At 37.5% G+C, this 8,387-nt stretch overlaps 1 pseudogene; it reads left to right on the top strand.

The window, feature by feature from the left end:
• The first annotated feature begins 478 nt into the window (after positions 1-478).
• LOC144217821 (GTP-binding nuclear protein Ran-like) lies at positions 479-1,110 on the top strand (annotated as a pseudogene).
• The last annotated feature ends 7,277 nt before the right edge of the window (positions 1,111-8,387 follow it).

Genomic DNA, 8,387 nt, shown 5'->3' with positions numbered 1-8,387 from the left:
GAAGTATCTTTAGAAGTGATTAAATTTGACCACCTTATTTTGTAGATGATGTTGTCAGCCAAAAAACTAGGTAATTTTCTCCAAAGTCACAAAGCATTAGAATTAGGCTAGAACTCAGGCCCTCTGATAGCCCAAGACTAAAGGTAAATTATAATTCTCTTTTTTAAATAAAATGCTTTTATAAAAATGTTCTATAATGACTTTTAATCACCGAAAATATTTGTTATATAATCACATTTATGTTTTCTCAAAAAATCTTATAAATATTCAGCATTCTGTAGCCATAAAGAAAATAAATTTACAACTTCTTGGGACAGTGGTTTATATTTTAATCATTTTTTCCACCTAATTAGTGGCCCTTATGAACTTCCAATTCTTATAAGAAATTTTAACAGCTCAAATTATACTGGGAGGTAAGAGAAGAGTGGGAATTAGTTACAGAAAAAAACACTCAAAGAAATAATCAACTTTGACTCAGATGCGCAGGAAATGCTTCTGGAAGCAAAATCACAATGCTGACCAAGTCCAGTTCAAACTTGTATTGGTTGGTGGTAGTGGTACTGGAAAAACCATATTTATGAAATGTCATCTGACTGATGAATTTGAGAAGTATGTAGCTACCTTGGGTGTTGAGGTCCATCTCCTTGTGTTCTGTTCCAACTGAGGACCTATATAGTTCAGTGTATGAGATATTGCTGGTCAGGAGAAATTTGGTGGGCTGAGAGAAGGCTATTACATCTAAGCCCAGTGTGCCATTATAATGTATGATGTAAAGCAAGGGTCACTTACAAGAACATATATAACTGACATAGAGATCTGGTACAAGTATGTGAAAGTATCCCCATTGTGCTCTGTGACAACAGAGTAAACAGTAAGGACAGGAAAGATAAGGCCAAATCCACTGCCTTCCACTGAAAGAGGAACCTTCAGGACTATGACATTTCTGCCAAAAGTAACTACAACTTTGAAAAGCCCTTCCTGCATCTTGCCAGAAAACTATTTGGAGACCCTAACTTGGAGGTTATCTGCACTCAGCTTTGGCAGCGCAGTATGAGCATGATCTAGTGCTGTTCAGACAACTCCCTCCCAGATGAGGATGATGACCTTTGAGAAAGTACGTCTGGAGTCCAGCATCAGAAACCTAGCTTTACAGGCGACTGTCCTCTGATAGCAGTGGTTCAGCATGTGAGCCACTTTATTACAAAGCTGAGGAGAACAGGTGCTTAATCTTTGGGATGCTGACGGAGATGAATGGCTTTCAGAGTGAATGTGGCAGTTTAAAAAGCATCTTCATTTTTGGGGCCTGCATATGTAGCCATTTTGAAACACAGCTGTTTCCTTCCTGAGTTTCATATATTAATCTGCTATAGTCACGTCACAATATCCAGTGGTGAAATCTTGTTTGTTCCTGTCTTTCTCATGACTTTACTTTTAAAATCAGTATAAAGTTGTATTTCAAATTAAAATAAAAAAGAAATAATCAACTTTGTAGGGAATTCCTTTCCTTTTCAATGGTGTGCACCTTCATTTTTTTATTAGAGGTATATCCTTTATAAAGTGTCGCCAGATACTAGTATGAACTACATAAAACATAGACACTAATATTAACTGAGCAGGACGTCATTTGGTAGCAAAATGACAGGCAAAACAACCAAACAACCAAAATTAATTGACCAAAACTATGAATTTCTTGACTCATGTAGCTTGAAGTTCTGGGGGTATTTTCAGGCATGTCTGGATACAGAGAATAAAACAATGACACAGGGCTTTTACCATTACGTGTTCTATATTGCTGTGCCATAAATTCTCAACTCCCCTCCACACAATAGAAAGATGGCTGCCTGTATATCTCAACTTATATATCATCCTAACACCAACCCCAGCAAGACAGGTGGAGAATGCTTTCTTTCCAATGGTTCCAACAGAAGTCTAGAATTTATTCTCCAGGACTCTGACTAAATTGCCTTCTCACCCCCAAATTAATCATTGGAATATGATGTTTTGATTGCTCAAGCCTGGGTCACATGGCCACAGGATTTGAATCAATCTCACTCAAAACACATAGAATACATTTGGGGAAATAACAATTTTCCAGAAGAGGTGAAAATAAATGCTGGGCATGCCAAAAAATGACAGATGTCCCCCAGTCCACTTGTTGAGCAGAGAGAGAAGTTTAGGACCTCTTTCCTTTATCTTCTACTTTATCCCTAGAAATAGCTGTTATGGACTATTTTCTAGTACATCGACAGGAGCAACAATCAGATAGTGGGTAGAATCACTACATGGTAATAAGCTTTACATAGACAAGGTCCTCTCCCCAACTCCCTGACTTTTTCTGCCCTTGGGACAGAAACAGTAAGTGGCAGATCTGTTTTCAAAGTCGAGGAAGATCCAGATTTCTCAGGATTTCTCATAATGTTTCTTCATTCCATTTCTCTTGTGCCACCTTAAATCATAGTGGTAAGAGCTAAGCAAAGGTTTTGATATTGTAGTGGAGGCAGAACTTGGACAAAGAGAGAGGAATCTTTTTTATAAAGTTGAGATCTAACTAGCTTAAGAAAAAAGAGTGCTCCTTGTGATCCAGCCCTATCTTGAATATACTGCTACCAGCTCTCGAGCCTCTCCCTTTAATAGAATTATACCTTTGCATCCTTTTTCAGTTGACTTTGCCTCGCCATCCTCCAGGAGTGCAGTATATTCCCCTGTCACTCCAACTTGGGGTTGAACTATGTGATGTGCCCTGAGTAGTGCTATGTAAGCTGCTTATGTGTGCCTCATCTGCTTAGAGGGTATAAACCAGCTTGCATGGTTTGGCTTGTGCTTTTGTGGTTCTGCCATCTGTCATCAAAGGATCTTGCCTGGGTCTCAGAACAAAAGATCTGTGGAGCAGATATGAAGCTGACTTGCTGAATGAAGAACAGCTACCCCAGCCACCTCCCACACCTGTGATCAAGACCATGTCTCTCATTGTAAGTTACTAGGAATACTGGGATCTTAGGCAGATTTATCACACAAAACTCCCTAAAATAACATATTACACAACTGCATAAAACACAATGCATTGTGGGTTTTGACCAGAGACAACACTAAGAAAAATGTTATTTTAAAACATTAGAGTCATGACTTAAATGGTCTTACATGGTCAGAGTACTGGTATGGTATTAAAGAAAAAAAAATTAACTCTGAAAGCCAAAGTAGGCTCAAATTAACTATGGATCTTTATTTGCATATGCCAACAGTTTGAAGGTGATGTATTAATGCAAGGATTTTAATAATGTCCCCTGTCTCTTCGTCTTCTTTCCTTGCATCATACAGCTGGCCTTACATTTCTCACACCGAATATTCTTCCCTGCAAACCCATATACCTCATCCTAATCTAATTCCTTTATTCCTATTCAAAACTTTTTTTCCCCTTAACATAAATGACAGAAAAAACTGTTTTGGCAAACAAGGATTTCCCTGGAGAACTAGGTGTGAGATATTAGGTCAAAACAGAATTCTCTGCCATTGGCAGTGAGAGAAAACTGTCAGATTTTCCCAAATGCTTTCCTTGGGAAGGGCATAAAGACAAGTGCCTGGTCATAGGCAGTGTTTGGTCATATTTATTCTCCTGATCCTGTTCATGTCAGTTAGGAAATGTTATCTTAATTTAAAAATTTTCAAATTAGGGGCTCCTGGGTGGCTCAGTCAGCTAAGCATCTGACTTTGGCTCAAGTCACCATCTCACAGCTCCAGATTTCGAGCCCCTCATCTCATTAAAAAATAAAAGACAAATAAAAATTTCAATTTATTTTTTGTATGTTCCTGATTTTTATTATATTCTTAATTATAGAAAGAAATATAATTTTAAGAAAGTGAGCACTGTAAAGTTGTAAAAAGGCTATGTTAACAATCTTAATTTCCCTCCTCCAATTTCACTATTTCTGAATATTTCTGAATCAGTGTCCAATGGTGTCTGATTTCTGAAATGTTTATCTATATAAACATATCATAATTTGCTGTCTTTTTTATACCATGAACCATATTATATACTTTCATCTAAGATATGCCCTCTTAACACATATCATACATGAATGACATCTCTTCGTATAAATAGGTTTAATCTAATGTTCATTAAATCTAATTAAATCTAGTTTTCATTAAAACTAACTACATAATGTGCCATATTATATTTATCAAAAATTCCTCAACCAATCTTCCTTAATATTTAGCTTATTTCTAGGTATTGTTTTGTTTTGTTTTGTCTTACCATTACATGGCAAAACAAAGTCAATGAGTAAGGATACAGGGAAGAGAGAACCAATGGTTTAGTCCAATTATACAATTACCATATATGGTCTTTTATACTATGTGCATTCTGTTTTGATCTTTGATGTTTTTTTGTTCTTTTCCTTTATTGTTTCTGAACTTCCTGACTGCCCCCAACAAACCACTGGGAACAAATGAATGCATGCTATCCACGGGCCAGGAATATTGTGCAGAAAAGGCAACGACTTTGTGGTACAAATTTAAAGAAAGTAGAGACACTCGATTATCGCCTCGGATCCCTCTTAAATTGCTTGCTGATACCTGACATTTGTCTTATAGTAATTGCAGATATCACAGAGAGCTAACACATTAAAGTCTCATTAGATTTTTACATATTATTTTTAATACTTTTGTCAAATCCTGTAAGAGAGTTAAGTTTTTATGTGGCAAAATCAAATGAATTAAATAGCGATCTTAAAAAAACATTAATCTGGGGTGTCTGGATGACTCAGTCAGTTAAGCAAATGACTCGAGTTTAGCTCAGGTTATGCTCTCATGGTTAGTGAGACAGAGCCCTGCGTTGGGCTCCAGGTTGATAGTTCAGAACCTGCTAGGGATATTCTCTCTCCCTCTCTCTCTGCCCATCCCCCACTCATTCTCCCTCCCTCTCTCCATCAGAATAAAAAAATAATCTTAAAAAATACCAATCTAATGAAAATTTAAAAATGTGTAAAAGGAAGATTGAGTACACTAAAGAGAAACTTCATCTAAATTATAATGTGATGGAAGAAAAGACCGAAACAAATGACTGTGTTGAAGATACTCTGGAAATCAGATACAGTTCAACATGCTGCATCAGCCAGGGGCCTAAGGTAATTGTAAAGTTTGAATCATGTTTTATCCTTCAGCCTCATATTAGATGGCAGAATTTCTAAAGCAAAGTATACTTTAATATTTAAGATGCACTAAAATTTCATGGTTGACAGAGCCAACTTCGGTGAGATTTTTTCCCAAATTCAGGACACGGCATCACCACTTTCTTTCCCAAGGGTAATAAGAAAGTAGTGAAATGGAGCAAAAACCAGAATGTCTGACTTCTGCTAGACTTTAGGTAAATTTCAAAACAAGCATTCTCTATATAGTTGTCCTAAAAGAAATCTTAGTAACAAATGTAAAATTGTTCTTTGCATCATAAAATACTTAACAAATATGAGAGGTTATCACTAACCATACTAAGAACATTCTTATTTTTAAAATAAAGTAAAAAATGTTTAAATGTGAAAAGTCCCTGATTTTGTGCAAAAGACTAGCTTGGATAACTAACTCTAGTTTTTTGTTTGTTTGTTTTTTAATGTTTATTTACTTTTGAGAGAGAGAGAGAGACAGAGTGTGAGCAGTGGAGGGACAGAGAGAGATGGAGACAGAATCCAAAGCAGGCTCCAGGCTCTGAGCTGTCAGCACAGAGCCCGATGTGGGGTTTGAACTCACTAACTGTGAGATCGTGACCTGAGCCAAAGTCACATGCTTAACCAACTGAGGCACCCAGACACTCTACTTCTTAGCTTGTCAAAAACAAAAATATTAGCTTTATGAATATTTATATCTTTATGACTAGTTTTTCCTAGAACCTGGAAGTGCCACTGCAGAAAGATCTATGTGAAACTGACAAATAACACTTTCCTTCCACATCCAGTCAGAATCCTTTATAACAGTTTTCATAATTGTACACTTATCTTTCTAAATCGAGTTTTATTTTTTTCAGACATTTCTTTAATCTTAAAAAATGATCTCTTAAAGGCACTGGGCACTACTGGGACAGCAGATAACTGTGAAATACACCTATTGGAAGTAAAGTCGAACATGTGACATGCTCCAGGATCTTAAACCAAACTACAGTTGCAATAACAATAAGGGAATAAAATGGAACATGATCAAAGAAAGAGAATTCAGAAGATATTTCGTAATGATTCCCATAGCATTATCAAATATCAAGCAAAATTAATACAACCCTATAATCTTACAAGGTATTAATTAAAACAGGATACTACAGGGCAACCCAACGGGGTGGAGGCCAGTGACGGTGACGTGGGCAGTGAAAGAATTTACCCAAGGCNGCTGTAGTTAAGGGAGAAAGTGAGGAGGTATGGGAACATCTGGAATTTCCATTTTTGGGTAAACTAGGGCTTATGGATATTTTGAGCTGGGTCACCTAATGGGCCTGTTTATATTCAGCTAGGGGACAGGGGGTGGTTACTGTGGGCCCTTCTCACCACTCAGATTTCCACTGTTCAAGTTTTTTGCCTAAAAGCAGCCTCTACAGATACATTTAGTATTAAAATGGTCAATGACTGATTAACTTGCAAAAACTAATTAGAAAGTCATCATTAAATAGAACAGCGTAAATTTTAAAATATTTTTAACTGGCATAACTATATTATTGAATGCAGTGGAATCAATAGCATTCAAGGACAACAACTTGACCCTTATTTTTTATCACTGCTCATTAAACTGGCTCTACCAAATTATTTTTTCTAGTAGTAAAACTCCAGTCTGATCTAATATCAAGGTTTTAATTTTTTATTTACTTCTAAACTTTCTTACTCTCTGCACTTGGGCCTGTGTTAGGCTGGGAAATCTTCAGTATAGGAAGGACCATGATTGGATTTCTTTTCCCCACTTTGTTCTCCTTACTCTTCTTCCTAATTCATTTTGTTGACTTTTGGGTTAGAGAGAGGGAAAGAAGAGCAATATGAAAGTCAGTGTTTCTGGTCCTTTTATTTTGTCATATGTAAAACAAAAAAGTTGTATTTCATCACCTGAATATAACTTTTCACTCTTTTTTTAAAAGTTTATTTCTTTATTTTGAGAGACAGACATAGCACTCAAGCAGAGGAAGGTGAGAGAGAGAGAGAGAGAGAGAGAGAGGGAGAATGAATATCCCAAGCAAGCTCCACACTGTCAGCATGGAGCCCAATGTAGGGATGGAAACCACTAACCATGAGATCATGACCTGACATGAAATGGAGTCACACGCTTAACCTACTGAGCCATCTGGGTGCCCCAACTCTTCCCTCTTTCATTCACACAAAAATAAAGAGTACAGAAAAGGAGGTGAAAAGCCAAATGCAAATTTCACCTATCTGGCATTTTTTTGTAGGCCCCAACGTGACAGCAGACTTCGGACTACTGAATGTATGTGTGTGTCATATATTTTGGCCTTACAGTCTCCTGTCTGGCAAATTGATTTTAATAAATGCTCAGAGATAAGGACTTCATAGATCAGCTGAGATAAATGTGAAATAAATCATGAATTTTCTTGCCCAGTGCTTATCACCAAAAACTGCTTACTATGCCTACTGTGTGTGTGTGTGTGTGTGTGTGTGTGTGTGTGTGTGTGTGAGGTACTATTCTAGTCCACTGTTGTGTGAACAAGAGAGAACAAGCTTCCTGACCTCATCAAACTTAAGTTCTATGGAGTAGAAACAGACAATAAATAATAAATGTAACGAAGAAAAGCAAACAACACGAATCAGGCCAAAGAGGATACAGCATGTCCTGTGGGTGGGGGTAGGGGTTGTCAGCATGTTGCAATGCTAAATAGGGCGATCAAAGCTGGCCTCTTTGAGAAAGCAGCACCTGAACAAAGACCGGAGAGAGACCGGTGCGAGAGAGCCAGAAGAAGGAAGAGGGACCATTCTATGCACAGTTCCCGCAGTAGGAACTTATTGTGGGAGGAACAGAGAGCCTGAATGCTTGTGGTACAGTGACTGAGAGGGAAGTGGTAAATTCTGTGTTCCTAAAGCTAAGGTGTAAGTGTGGTGGCACATTGGGCAGGGTCTCTGCACTCATTGCAAGTGTCTTTTACTCATGTGGAAGAGAGAAGCAGTTCAGACTTTAAATGAGGTAGATTTGACAAAATGATTTACAATTTTCAAAACTCACTCTGGCTACTGGGTTGAGAAGAGACTGGATGCAGGGAAGGATCATGCATCAGTGTTGACTAAATTATACTGTGGTAGCAGGCAACACTAAGATTTCAGAGGCTTAAAAAGCAAAGAAAAATATTTTGTTTTCTTTTCCTTACATCGCATAGCCATTGTGGGTCATCTGTGGCCTTTTCTCTGATAGAACAGTTGCTG

The sequence above is a fragment of the Crocuta crocuta genome, unplaced genomic scaffold, assembly GCF_008692635.1.
Source record: "Crocuta crocuta isolate KB4526 unplaced genomic scaffold, BGI_CrCroc_1.0 scaffold249, whole genome shotgun sequence".
In the NCBI taxonomy this organism is placed as follows: Eukaryota; Metazoa; Chordata; class Mammalia; order Carnivora; family Hyaenidae; genus Crocuta; species Crocuta crocuta.
This window is presented reverse-complemented; position numbering and strand designations above follow the sequence as displayed.